This window comes from Hemicordylus capensis, chromosome 2, assembly GCF_027244095.1.
Source record: "Hemicordylus capensis ecotype Gifberg chromosome 2, rHemCap1.1.pri, whole genome shotgun sequence".
Taxonomy (NCBI): domain Eukaryota; kingdom Metazoa; phylum Chordata; class Lepidosauria; order Squamata; family Cordylidae; genus Hemicordylus; species Hemicordylus capensis.
This window is the reverse complement of record NC_069658.1, coordinates 149,939,569-149,953,652: the sequence shown is the minus strand read 5'-3', so window position 1 is coordinate 149,953,652 and position 14,084 is coordinate 149,939,569. Positions and strand designations below refer to the sequence as shown.

The 14,084-nt window shown below is 48.6% G+C and overlaps 1 long non-coding RNA gene across 1 annotated transcript; it reads left to right on the top strand.

The window, feature by feature from the left end:
* The first annotated feature begins 378 nt into the window (after positions 1-378).
* On the top strand, positions 379-6,293 carry LOC128347353 (uncharacterized). The gene is made up of 4 exons (XR_008317523.1): positions 379-440; positions 1,675-1,740; positions 3,379-3,549; positions 4,694-6,293. It is a non-coding gene; the product is annotated as an uncharacterized LOC128347353 (long non-coding RNA).
* The last annotated feature ends 7,791 nt before the right edge of the window (positions 6,294-14,084 follow it).

The following is a 14,084-nucleotide window of genomic DNA, read 5'->3' as shown; positions in this document are numbered from 1 at the left end:
TTGGGTTGCAGCCCATTTGACTCACGAGTATACCCCTTAGGTTCTGGGCACACTGCCGGGTGGGGCCGGAGCAGAGAGCTTCCTCCAGTTCCTCCTATCCTGTCTGAAACTTCCTCTTTTGGTCTTACTGGCTGGAACAGCTGCTACTCAAGCTGCTCCAGCCATTCTGATTCCTAGGGGGCTCCTCCTGGCACTGCCCTCAGGAAGAAGGGGGAAATGTATTAAAAATATAGTCCCTGAAGCAACCAGGGTTAAAGTGCATTTTAACCCATTATTTTAGTTCTTCCTGGGGGCAGTGCCAGGAGGAGCCCCCTAGGAATCAGATTGGCTGGAGCAGCTTTAATAGCAGCTATTCCAGCCAGTAAGACCAAAACAAGAAGTAACAGGCAGCTGCTGGTGCTGGAAGAAGCTCCCTGCTCAGGAGATTTCCCTGGCTGTTGGTAAGTCTGTCTGTTCCTTAATTAGCTTGTTTGTTTTTGTTGGGTGGGGGGGGTGCTGCCCTCCCCCTCCCCCACCACAATAACACAACATAAAACATATTGAATAGAATACAGCAGTCACTTGTTAAATTGAGATCAGAGTCACATGTATTGTACCCAATGCCTTAGGACCAACAGTAAGAGAGAAGTTATCTCCCATTGCCTTGCTTACAAGCACCCAGAAACACCTTGGTGACCGTTGTTGGAAATAAAATGCTGGAGCAGAGAGATCTTTGTCTGAGCCAGCAAGGAAATGCTTACATTTTTTATGGTTAATTACACTTGGATAGTGTACATCAGGGGCATAACTATAATAGGGCAAGGGGAGACAGTTGTCTAGTGGCCCACTGCCTTGAGGGGCCCCCCAGAGGCAAGTCACATGACTGACTCCCCTAGCTGTGCACCCGCCCGGCGCTTCCTTCAGTTGTATTCATCCTCCAAAATTGATGAGAGTGTTAAGACCTAGAGCTACCAGGTCAGTATGTCTTTCTCTAGTACCATTAAATGACTTGCATCGTCCACAATTTATAAACCTTTAAAAAAATAATTTAGGATGATGTTCTATTGTGGCACATAGGTTATTCACATGCATTTTACTATGCTTTTTGTTACCACTGTTCAGCCTCATTTAAGATTTCTTTACTTCATGAGCTAAGCTTCAGTGAGGAGGGGCCCATTTTAAAATCTTGTCTCTCAGCCCACTCCAACCTTGCTACGCCCCTGGTGTATGTACATAAAGGTTGGAAAGTCAGTTAATAATCCTGAAATTACAGTGATGTCCCTAATAATATAACCCAGCTTTAGAAGTAGGAAATGAAAGATTGTGCCATCGAGTCTGTGTCAACTCCTGATGACCACAGAGCCATGTGGTTTTCTTGGTAAAATACAGGAGTGGTTTACCATTGCCTTCTCCTGAGCTTTCGAAGTAGGACTGTGTTTTTATCACTATGTCTTGTTTTTCATTTAAGAGGCTGCTGACTCTGATTTACCAGATGACTGGAGACATCTGGCAGGCAGCAGATTATCAGGGGAGTGGGCAGCATGAAAGCACCCCACCCACCTCCATGGCATGAGAGGGTCCCACACCTCTGCCTTGCCTAGATTTTAAGAGGAGGAAGGAGATGGAGGAGAGACACTTTAGCTCTCCACTCTTATCTCCTTTATTTCTTTTTCCTTTCTCTCTTCCTTTTCAAAGCCAAGTAAGGCACAGGAGTTCTCATGACACCAAGCCACGCCACAGCAGTGGGAGGTCACAAGTGAGGTAGGTACTCTCTTGCCACTCAGCCGGGCCAGAGGCATTTGGTGCCCCAACTTAGGCACTAAAGATTTTGGGCTCCCCTTGTGTGGAAATGTTGTTGTAATATGTCCAGCTCCAAGACTGCTCCATTCTCTCTCTCTCTCTCTCTCCCCCACCAAGACTGCTCCATTCTCTCTCTCTCTCTCCCCCACCAAGACTGCTCCATTCTCTCTCTCTCTCTCTCTCTCTCTCTCTCTCCCTCCCCTCCACCAAGACGGCTCCATTCTCTCTCTCTCTCTCCCTCCCCTCCACCAAGACGGCTCCATTCTCTCTCTCTCTCTCTCTCTCTCTCTCTCTCTCTCTCTCTCTCTCTCTCTCCCTCCAAGACTGCTCCATTCTCTCTCTCTCTCCCCCCCCCACCAAGATGGCTCCATTCTCTCTCTCTCTCTCTCTCTCCCCCCCCCCCACCAAGACGGCTCCATTCTCTCTCTCTGTGCCTTCCTTCTTTTCCAAAATTATATTATGAGAAGAGCTTCTCTCTCTTTTTTCTTCTTCCTTGAAAGTGTTCCATGTTATGTGTGATAATTTGGCAGAAGTGGAAAGGAAGAACAATGCATTTTATTATGTATTTTGTACAGATTGTATAATATTTATATTATTAGAATGAATTTTAACTCAACTTATTTCATATTAATTTAATCAATCTTGGCCTGCCAGAACATCAAAAGTTAAATATTGATTAAATTCATTTTTAATTCATTTCACTTTAATTTGGTTGGTTGATTGATTGATATTAAGTGTTACTCTAATAATCAGCACCCTAAGAACTGACCTCTGCCCCCATGAACCAAGTCATGGTTGGTTTTGGCCCTCCAGGTCATTTGAGTTGTGCAGGCCTGTCTTAATTGGAGGTAGAGTCCCTTCCTCCTTCATGCCTGTACCTTTGTTGAACTTGTCTCTTCCTGTACTCTTAGCATATAATGACTGCCTTTCTCTGAGCTCTCATGACACCCCTTGCACAAGTGAACTGCCCAGATGATGGTACCCTCTGTGTTTGTGCCAATATGTGTTGTTGTCAACAGCTAAGCAGCTTTGAAAAGCCCTTCAAAGGTATAGATATATCAATCTGCCCTTCCTCCAGTTACACTTACCATGAATCATGTCCTTCAGATGGCTGGGAATAAGTTAGCTAGCAGTATCTTATTCACTCTCCATGCACCTTTTCCCCTGCCTCTAGCACTTTCAGTTCATCTCATTATTAATCATGGAGCCTCGTGGGCCTGCAAAGCACAGTTCCTCTGTTACTTAGATGACTCATATCTTTCTGACCTCCCTCAGTGCTGACTTTAGTAGTTTATGATACATTAAAAATAGAAATATATAAAGGGAATTAAAGATGAATTAACAGCATGAATCGGAATCAGGCTTTAACAAGAAGGAGATGAGTTTCCAAGGAGAGCGACAGTGAAACCAAATTGCTCTGTGCAGAGTGCACTGTTATCTTTCTCATAACCAGCAAAATACCCCTCATTATGACTAGTAGGGATGAGGAGGTCCATATATTGTGGGTGTGAGGCTCCACAGCATTTCAGACCGTAGGGGCTTGTGGGGATGAGCTACTGTGCAGTGGAAGAAGAATGAGAGGTTATAACTTTTTTCCAGGGCTTTCATGCAGAATGCCAATGGGCTACCCTTCAGGGTAGCTTCACCAATGGGTGAAGCTTCAGTTTGTGCTGTGTCGGTAGATGAAATACTCGCTCTCCCAGAGTGCTCCATGTGAATTCTCAGTGCTGCTTCATCCTCACCACCTGGCCTGTGTGTGATGGACTTAAGGTAATAGATGCCCAACAGCTGGTGGTGGGAGGCAATAACTGGGGGAAATGAGGTGACTCTGTAGTTGGATGGAGTGAACCTGGTGAGGTCTGATCCCTCTAGCCCCTTCTCTGAATGTTCTGCTTTCATGAAAAAAGTGAGTCTCTAATAGCCATTTTACTTGTGGAGATATAAGGAAAAACATCCAGATGCTAGTCTACTAAGTTCCTAAGTAAGGAGTAAACTTACTCTGCTTTCAAGTATTCTGATTAATGTGTGCAGAGTACTGGGATGCTTGATAAGCACTTGGCACTTACTGCTTAATGCTATTAATAGTTAAAGATTATTTTCTTAGAATCTTAGCATTTAGGATTTTGTTGATTCATATTTGTTTATGCTGGTGTCCTAGTATACCATTTACCCCCACCCGCAACTTCTGACTATGGCCAGCGCTGCCTGTGAGCTTGCACAGGGTTAGTTACCTTGCCTATCAAGAGTACTCTAAGCCCAGTGCAGATGGGGTGAAGAAATCCAGGAAATCCAGGTAGGGCTGGTTGTGTGGCGCACTGGGTAGCTCAGGTTTTCTACCTGGGTTAAAAGTGACATAGGACATGTGTGTGCCCTCCTACCCCACTCCCCATTTGTGTGGCAGCATGGACTGCTGGCAGCCCTGTTCAGGCTGCCGGCAGTCAACAGTCCATCCTACCATAGAGGCTGGAGGAAGGAGTGTCCTGGCTTCTAGAATGGTCACAATGCACCGTGCTACTGGTGAGGTGCATTGTGGTATTCCTGAAAGCCAGGTGGCCATCCCTCAGCCTCTCTCTCACCACGCTGCTCGCAGTAGTGGCATTCGTGTGGCCATGTGGCATGGCCAGAGGGAAATGGATGGCCGGTCGTGTGGGGGGAAAATAGGAACGCTCCTGCCTTCCCCCTACCGCTCCCAGGCACCAAGACTACTGGTTGTGTGATGACCCTCTTATGAAAGATAGAGTAGTTTCTTTCCAACACTCACGTTTAAAAGAAATGTCTCAAAAGCATGAACTTATGGCATTCCCTAGCATTGTCTTTAGTCCTTTGTTTCACCAGCGGAAGTGGGAACTCTCATTTTAGGGTGGGTTTTGTCGCAATCTTTTCCCCTCCAGAGTTCTTGTACTTCTGCTTTTAGGCCTGTGTGCAGCTGCCCTGTGGGGTCTGTATTGATTTTGGAGCTCCAGGCTGGTACTTGGAGATCTACATAACAAGCAGCAGCATCCAGATGACGAACAGGTCATTCCCGCTCCTTAAGGCACGGTGTCTCTTTGTGCAGATCCTCCTGCTCTTCCTTGCCACACTCGAGGAGGAGCAGACATGACTTTACTTCCTGAGTACTGCCACCTTCAGCCAGAACTTGAACAGACACCTTTTGATTTGCACCTGGTAGTGGAACAACAGCCATTGGATTGACAATGTTTCTGCCAGTCTCCTCAGCTGTCTTCTAATAGTGGTTTGATATGGAGGAATGAACAGGTGGCATTTCACGGCATTCCTTGATATACAGAAATGAGCAGGGAGCTTTTCACACAGCAGGCTTTACCATGAATTTACTGCGAGACTGTACTGTGAGTTCGAAGTTGCCCAAAAAAACCAATGCAATTTTTTTTTTTAACCCTGGATATAAACCAGGCTACATTCTAATGCACAATGAAAAACCTGAATCTTGTGTGAAGTGCTCCCCAATAGCTCACAGGGACTTTGGGGTAAATCTGGCCAATATGTGAACGTACCCCCTTCATTCCGAAAGAGATGCCAGCTAAAAGCCCTGTGTGAAAAACATCCAGGTAAAACAGTTCATGGCATGGAAGTAAACATTATCATCTACTAATTGCTACATAGAGAATTGCTGTTGAAATCACATTGGTTTTGGTTGGTTGACAAGACCACAGAAGAGAGAGAAAAGGGGCAGCATTGTCCTCTTCAGTTTCCAATATGGCTGTACCGCCAAGAGCCCATAGGTTCTCCTGGACCTCGCATGGCTATAAATGCTTCCAAGTGAAGCGCAGCCTAGGCCTTTGCCTGGATAACCGCTACCTTCTGCTTTAACCACGTCCTACTCTCTTTTTATCACGGCTTTCCTGCATGCAGCCCTCCTTCCATCTCTCTGTCTGCTTGCTTCTGTCCTAGTCTTCCTGACCTTTTATCTGTCTTTCCACCTGCAGTTTTCCTGCATCCTTGTTCTGCTCTCCCTTGGGCAGATACCTTGGCTTGGACTCTAATCCATTATTGCCTCTGACTGGGCCCTCCTATGCTCCTGTTCTCTGGACCTGGTTTCTAAGTTCTGTTCAGGTGCTTGAGTAGGACCTGTCTCAGAGCTTCCTCTACATGGTCCACTGCCTGAGCCCCCCAGTGCTGACAAGTACCGTACAGCAATATGAGAACATGTTCCAGAGATCTCAGTCTTACAGATTAGAGCCCCTCCATGGGCTAGTAGTGAATGGTATATTTTGGAGTCAGTTTCTAATGTTATGTTTTTCATGTTATATTTTGGACATAGTTTAAAGCTATTTTCCAGTTAAGAAGAGCTGCAAGGGAGATGAAAGGAAAGAACAGAGGGTTGGGTGATTGACTGTTGTACCTTTTTCATTGGTTGCTCAGAAGCTAGGGATGACTTTTATTTTCAGATGCTTGGTTTGGGGCATCGTTTTCTCTCTCTCTCTCTCTTTAAGTTGTATGTACTCTTTGTATACCTGAACGGTAAGAGGAAGCAGAGCTCCCAGCTCTATTATCGGTACAATAAAAACTGTCAACATCCATCATGTACAACAGTCAACTTTTAACTATATATTTCAAAATAAATGTGTGATTTTCAGCCTTCTGTAAACACCCAGCTTTTGCTTCAGTTCATGCACCAAAGGCTTTTGTTGTTCTTCCAACTACTAATTGGGTTTCTCTCTCTCTTAAAATTCTAATCTAGCACCAAAGACAGCAAATGGAAATGCTTCAGTAGCTTTTAATGGAAAATATTTGGCTGAAAATCAGTGTGTGAATGTACACAGTAGATTGGAAAAAGAATGATCCAAGCATATTAAAACCTAATCCTCTGTTCTTATTTATTCTTTGCTTGGCTGTAATACATAGGCTTGGTAGTATTTTTCCGGTATCCAAACTAATTCATAATTCTTTTTGCCGTTATCCCCTTAACCTAAGAACAAAAGGCCCATCTAGTTCAACATTCTTATCTGTGGCCAGCCAGATCCTTCTGGGAAGCACACAAGCAGAGCATAAAGGCAATTGTCCTCCCTTCTTGGTTTCTCCCAGTATTTGATATTAATAGTTACATGGGCCCTGGACATGGAAGCAGCAATCTGGGTTCAGCCCACCACTGCGGCCCCCCTAGCCCCACCCCCAGCGTCAGACATCAGCGTCTGACATCAGATGCAGGGAGAGAAGGTTAGCCACGCCCCCTGCATCTGACATCAGACGTGGAGGGCATAGTAGAGCTCGCAAATGGGGCTGTGTAGTAGTCATGTGCACCGGACCGCGGAGCTGCGGTTCGGTGCTGGGGTGGGGGGTTCCATTAAGGGCGGGGGGGGCTTTACTTACCCCTCCCGCCCTTTCCCACGTTGGCGCCGTAAATATTGTAAGAAATCCGGGCGGCAGGATCCCTCGCCGCCCGCTTCTATTACCGATTATGGCTCTGCTCCTCTGAATTTTAAACATCGGGGGGCGGCAGGGTGCTTCCCTGCCGCCCCCTCGAAGCCCCCTGCTGCCGCTGAAGCCCCTTTAAATCTCGCCCGGACCGGAGATTCCGGCGGAGAAACGGCGCTTGGGCGGGCGGCAGCGAGACATCCGTCCGCCCGCCCGCTCCCTGCCTTGCCGAGTGCAAAGTGCAGGGAGCCTTCTGTGCACGCGCGAAGAAGGAACTAGGAAGCCTTCTTCGCGCATGCGCAGAAGGCTCCCTGCACTTTGCACTCGGCAAGGCAGGGAGCGGGCGGGCGGACGGACGTCTCGCTGCCGCCCGCCCAAGCGCCGTTTCTCCGCCGGAATCTCCGGTCCGGGCGAGATTTAAAGGGGCTTCAGCGGCAGCAGGGGGCTTCGAGGGGGCGGCAGGGAAGCACCCTGCCGCCCCCCGATGTTTAAAATTCAGAGGAGCAGAGCCATAATCGGTAATAGAAGCGGGCGGTGAGGGATCCTGCCGCCCGGATTTCTTACAATATTTACGGCGCCAACGTGGGAAAGGGCGGGAGGGGTAAGTAAAGCCCCCCCCGCCCTTAATGGAACCCCCCACCCTAACCCTCCCGAACCAAAACCACCCCTTCTCCAGACCGGTTCGGAGGCCAGTAGAATGGCCTCCGAACCGATCCGTGCACACCCCTACTGTGTAGCCCTGTTTGCGAGCAAAATCAGCCAGAGCCACATTTGCTGCACAGCCGGAGCAGCTCTCCCTGCCTTTAAAAGCGGCACTGGCCTATTTTTCTCATGAATGGGGCCACATGGCCCTGTTTGCAAGCTAAACCACAGTCCTCACATCTGGTGTCAGACGCAGGGGGTGTGCTGGGGCACGAGGTGCAGCCCTGAGGGGCGGTGGCCCGGATTCTTTGAACCCATTTGCACAATGTTGGCTTGGCCCCTGCATGGAAGTCCTACTTAGCTGTCATGGTTAATAGCAGTTTATTTAAAGGACCAAGTGACTATTACCACTTCCCCCCTGCTCATTTCCAGATCAGTTTCACAACTGTTCAAAAGGGTATTCCTTTTTTTAAAAAAGTGTTTTATTTTTAATTAAAATAAAGGACGAATGGAAATGCACATTAGGACACAACTGTTTTTTTTTTAAATAAATAAATGGAAACCTATTGCAAGGCTACCTACTCTCCCTTAGCAATGCCCCATCATTTCAAAATCACTTTTTGGTTTCCAGAAAAAAACCCACCATTTGTCGCAACACATTTCTTGATGCCCTCTCTGAAGCACTAGAGAGAACAACATCCCCTAGGTCAGTGGTTTCCACACTGGGAGCTTCCAGATATTGCTGAACTGCAACTCCCATCAGCCCCAGCTACAGTTTATTGTGGCTGGGGATGATGGGAGCTGTAGTTCAGCAACATCTGGAAGCTCCCAGTTTTGGAACCACTGACCTAGCCTAAAAAGATTTTTTTTAAAAGAACAATCAAACTTGTGGTATTGTGCCACACTGCTGTACAGCAGGGCGAATTAGGGAAATCTTAAAGTGAAGAAACAGTGTGAGAGTGGTGCTGAATCCTCCCCTGGCTCCAAATACTGCAGCTAGGCCCCTGTTTCTTAGAGTGGGCTTTCTTTTGATCTTGGAGCACGGCCAGGACAGGAGAAATGCAACTGATTGGAAGGGTTGCAGACGGCAGTGGCAAAGGGTGGAGGAAGAGTTCCGCATCCCTCCCTTTTCCTTTATGCTTCCCCGCTTTAAATTGCCTCCCATTTCCCTCCTTTACTGTGGTGTGGCACGACTTGCATTCTAAAACACAGATTGTGCCATTGACATGCCTACTTAAATCTTCTGTAAGCCTTAGAGTAATCTTGTCACATAAGTCAGTCATTTCTGTCAGGCTGGTCAATTATACCTCTCTTATTGCAAATGGTGGAATGAGGCCAATGTCTGCATTTGCACGTAACATGAAACCAGAAGTTGACCAACCCGTGGTTAATATTTGAAACCGTGAATCGCATTGCAGACATTCATCCAAACGTGGTTTGGCAGTTTCTGGTTTCAGGGCAAGGCGCCCCCTCCCTCCTCCTCAGCCACCAGGGCTGTATCCCAGGCATCTGCGCACTGTTCACCAGACTGAGGGCAGGATGTCAGCACGTCGTCCAGGAGGCCACCATAGGTTACTATCTCCAAGGGAGTGTGTCCGACAAGGGGTACATCTACATGTGGCGGACCGGGGGGGGGACACTCATCAAGGTGGGGGTTCTTTATTCTTTAAACCCCTAGGCATCTGATTGGTTGCGGGCAGCATGGGGGTGGGGCCTGGGGAGGCCTGCTTGCCATTCCCCTCCCCATGGCTGCCAGATAACTAAGCTTTTCTTCCCCCTGCACCCTCCGCTCCCTGAGCCATAGGGACCCATGGATTGACACAATGCCAGGCTGAATAAAATCAAGCCCTCCATGCACCATGTACCCCCAGTGCAGTCCATTCTGTACACAGTGAGTCTTGGGGTGGGGCAATCCCATGTCCTCCCCTGCTCCATCCAGCCACCAAGCCAAGAACGTTGCAGCATCCTCATGGGCAGCTGCTGTCCCCATGGGCTCCAAATGTCCCAGTACCTACAGAAGTTGCCTCCTTTGCTGGGCTCTGTGTCTTGCTTCCTTCTCCATGGTGCTCAGGATCATCTCCATCATGCTGTGGCCTGCAGTGCTGGATGCTGTGCCTGCCATGGCAGAACAATTACTCTCTTGCTGGCAAGGAGGTTGGGTGATGGTGCATGCCCACGTGGGAGCTTTGATTGCACATGTTGGCAGGGGGTTGGTGGTGGGCAGGAGTGCCCACCCACCTAACTCTCACAGCCGTAAAAACAAAGGGGCGGTGTGGTGATCAGCCTTCCCCTCCCCTTAAGAGTGAACCGGAAGTGAACCCCATCCTGTCTGTCAGGCATTGACCTCTAGGGATCAGCCACTCAGCATATGGTGACCAGGACCTAGAGGGTCTGGCGGCAGAAAGTGAAGGGGGTCTTTGTTCTCAGAAGGAGCCAGGAGGGCAATGAGAGAAGATTTGGAGCAGGCTTCATGAGCATCTGCCATGAAGTCTAGCTGCCTCATGGCCAATAGCCAGCCTGGAGCCTTCTCTCATAGACGGACATCTGCAGATTCTTGAGAGACAGGATTGCAGGAAACTTGAATTATCTTCTAGAGTTTGGGGTGAGTTCATGTTGTAAATCTGTTAGCTCGGCTAACCCAACAGGATTTACAACAGAAAGCGGCAGCGGAACTGCACGAATGAAAAATAAAAGGCTCACAAAGAAAAACAGTACATGAATCAAGTCCCCTGAACTGAACTAGGTACCCCCCGCCCCAACAATAACTGAATAATAAGTGAAAGGAAAACAGAGAGCAAGGAATGAAAATAGCAAAGGACGACAGAAGCAAGGAATTAACAGAACAAAGCAGGAAAGCATAAACAAGGCAAACTGGAACTCGGACAAAGTTTTGATATTCAAATAGCACACTGTCTGCAGCCAGCAAAAAGTTGCAAACAGCATCTGAGCAAGTGAGACTGCTAAATATATATGGCTCAAGAGAACCAGCAGCCAATCAGGCTTCCCTGAGTCAACACTTCGGCTTCCTCTCTTGTGATTGCCTGCGTGACTGCCACTGAGCTTGCCTCTTGAGATGCCTTCTCAAGACAGGTGAAATCCCAGGCTCCTCCCCATCAGAAATCATGTCTGGCAGCTGTTGCAAATCCTCAGCTCCAGAGTCTGGTCTCCCTGCCAAATCCTGTTGCTGTGCCTCTGAGCCCTCACTAGCAGGTGAATCCTCCTGCTCTGACTCTTCTGAGTCAGACGTCTGAGCCATGACAGTTAAGGGGAAAGGAAGCCAAGGGGAAAGGTTTAGCCAGGGAACCGTGGGTTAGGTAGCCTGAATTAGATTTCTTTTGATTTTGTGCTTTTGCAAATCCTTACAATTGGTCTATATTGTTTTTATCTGTAACGTAACTAAGAGAAACTGAACTTGAGCCCTTTTATCCAACTAGGGCTTTGTAGGAGTCTCTGTACCCTCTAAAGGTCCTTTTAAAGGTTCCTTGCAACTGAGGGTGCTTTTTGAATTATCTTTGCAACTGGTTTTTTAAAGTGTGCCTCTCCAAACACCAGCTGGAGTGATCTTTGGAAGTAACCGCCCTGAGCCATTTTGGAAGGGCGGTATATAAATCCAATAAATACATAAATAAATAAAATAATCCTTTAAAGTACTGAGTATTTTCTTTTTACCTGCAACTTAAAGCTGAGAGAGCCTCAGACTGAAGTAGTCTGTAGTATTTTGAATAACATTTTTCTCTTTTTGTTCTTTGCATTTTACCTGTCTCTAAGTTCCCAGGCCATGGATTACCTCCTTGGCAGGGAAGCCTGTGCAACCTGGACAGGTAGCAAGAGCAAGCCTGTCTGTCTTTCCTCCCCTCCCCCCTTGCCCCGCAACTCCCTTCGGGACATTGTGGGCACGTCCATGCCTTTTTTGGTGAAACCTTCAAGGGGCCCCTCCAAAAACTTAGATGCTGCCATTTGCATGCAGCACCTTGAGGTGTCAACACTGCCTCCTCTTCCAGCATGGATCAGACTCCCCTTGTCCTGTGACTGCTGGCTTTGGAAGCATGGGCTGAAAGAAAGAAGTGCCCACAAATTTTATGAGCAAAGAAAGCAGCTTTATTTCTTGGAACAGACCAAAAACACCAGCTTTGCAAGCTTCAAAGAGGAAAACAACCAACTGCATAGACTTTGAACAAGTGGGTGTGAACACTGGACTAGAAGCTGTGTGTGGGCATGAAAGCTCTTGGTTTAGGTGCTTACAAAGTTGTGGGGGGTCTAAAGCTACTGTAAAGTGTCTTCTAAACACAAGGCAAAGCAAGGCGGGGTGCAGCTGCTAGGTGGCGTTACCTGCTCTGGAGCATGTCGTCAAGGGAGAGCTGGTCTTGTGGTAGCAAACATGACTTGTCCCCTTAGCTAAGCAGGGTCCACCCTGGTTGAATATGAATGGGAGACTTGATGTGTGAGCACTGCAAGATCTTCCTCTCAAGGGATGGAGTTGCTCTGGGAAGAGCAGAAGGTTTCAAGTTCCCTCCCTGGCTTCTTCAAGATAGGGCTGAGAGAGATTCCTGCCTGCAACCTTGCAGAAGCCGCTGCCTGTCTGTGTAGACAATACTGAGCTAGATAGACCAATGGTCTGACTCAGTATATGGCAGCTTCCTATGTTCCTAAGGGCTGAGAGGCAAGCCTGCCTGGTGGAGGAGGATTTGGTGGGGCTTTCCTCAGACTCCCTTTCCCTCTGCTCTTGGCGAGCAGTGGCTTGTGCATGGCCATCTCCTCCTGCCTCCCCAGCCTTTCCCTTTGCCTTGGAGCAGCCCAAGCATGAGTGTGGCTGTGCTGTGCCCACTTGCACAGTGGCCTTCTTTTTGCAAGGGGAGGAGCGGGTCGGAGCAGCACATTTCTGAATGTGTGCCTGGACCCCTTTAGCAACATGGCTCCTAGTCTGGGGTGGTGTGTGGTGAAAAACTCTTGCCTTGGTAGGGGCTTTGTGTGGTGGCGACTGTGGGGCTGCACCAGAGGGCCTTTCTCCCACTTGCCTGGGAGCCTGGGGTGTTTGGTGCAGAGAGGCTTGCGATGGCCTCCATATGCACAGTGGTGCTGCTTGCTACCCAGACATGCCTGCTGGGCTGTCTCCCTATGGCCCCACATGTGGATCCACAAGGTGGGGGTCTTAAGGGTGTCTCAGGTGTGGATGGCAAATGCCCACCCTGGGGAACCCCAAAGGTCTCTTGTGGTGGGCCAAGGGGCGTTAGGGCCTCTGGGTGCCCCTGCAGGGGAGTAAAAAACTGCTCCTGTGCTCCTTGTGAGACTGGAGTGGTTTGGGAATGACCCGCAGGTGTGCGCAGGTAGGGCCCTGGCATCAGCAACTGAGGTTGGTAGACTGGCTGCTGAGGGGTAAAGGGTGGTGGCTGGTTGGCGATTCTTGCATTCGAGGTAGGCAGTGTACCCTCTCAAACCCTCTCTCAGCTGCTATGTCAGACTTCTCCATGGCACCCACCACTTCCCTCACAGTGTAGACTCTCTTCATAGGCCTGCACTGTCCATGCTGTGGCCTCTTTGAAGACCTGCCTGTCTTCCTTGCACCTTTCCCCCCTCTCTCAGGTCCATTGCCCAGAACCCCGACAATGGGAACTGATGTTGGTGCACATCTGTAGTGCAGGTGACACCTTTCCTTTGCCAGGCCGCTTATGTTAGGACAACATCACAGGTTGCCCTGAGAGGGGCATTGTTGTGTTAGGGACACAACCACACTGGATTTGGGGGGTGGGCAGTGATCCAAAAGAGGGTGTCCTTTCAGGGTACAGTGCTGCTGCTGTGCAGTGCTGTGTTATGCACACTGGTGTTTCTGAACAGATGGCTGCCAGTATGACTGGAATGGCAGAACATGCGCAGTGGCAGGTAGGACTGCCTCCACACTTTTCACTGTCCCTGTCTTTCTCTCCCATATATTTTTTTTGGGGGAGGGGGCTCCCAGTTCCCCTTGAAAGCAACTGAAAGCTGGCAAAACCCCAAACAGTTGTGTCTCTTTAAATTATCCGAAAGTTGTGTCACTGTTGCCAGGCAGAATGGGAAAGAGAAAGGAGGAAAGTGGGGGTGTTGCGCTTTAGTCGAGAGTTGTGGTGTGCATAGAGCTACGGCATCCCTGGGTGGGTCTGGGCCGCCTTCTCTATTATTTCGGTTCCAAAAGCAGCACGAAAGCATGGTTATGGGCGGTGTCCACATTTGGATGTAATGCTTCTATAGCCAAACCTCAGGTTCTGGTGGCAAACCTTACTACAAACCAAAGGTTCAAATTGGAGTTTGGTGAGGCA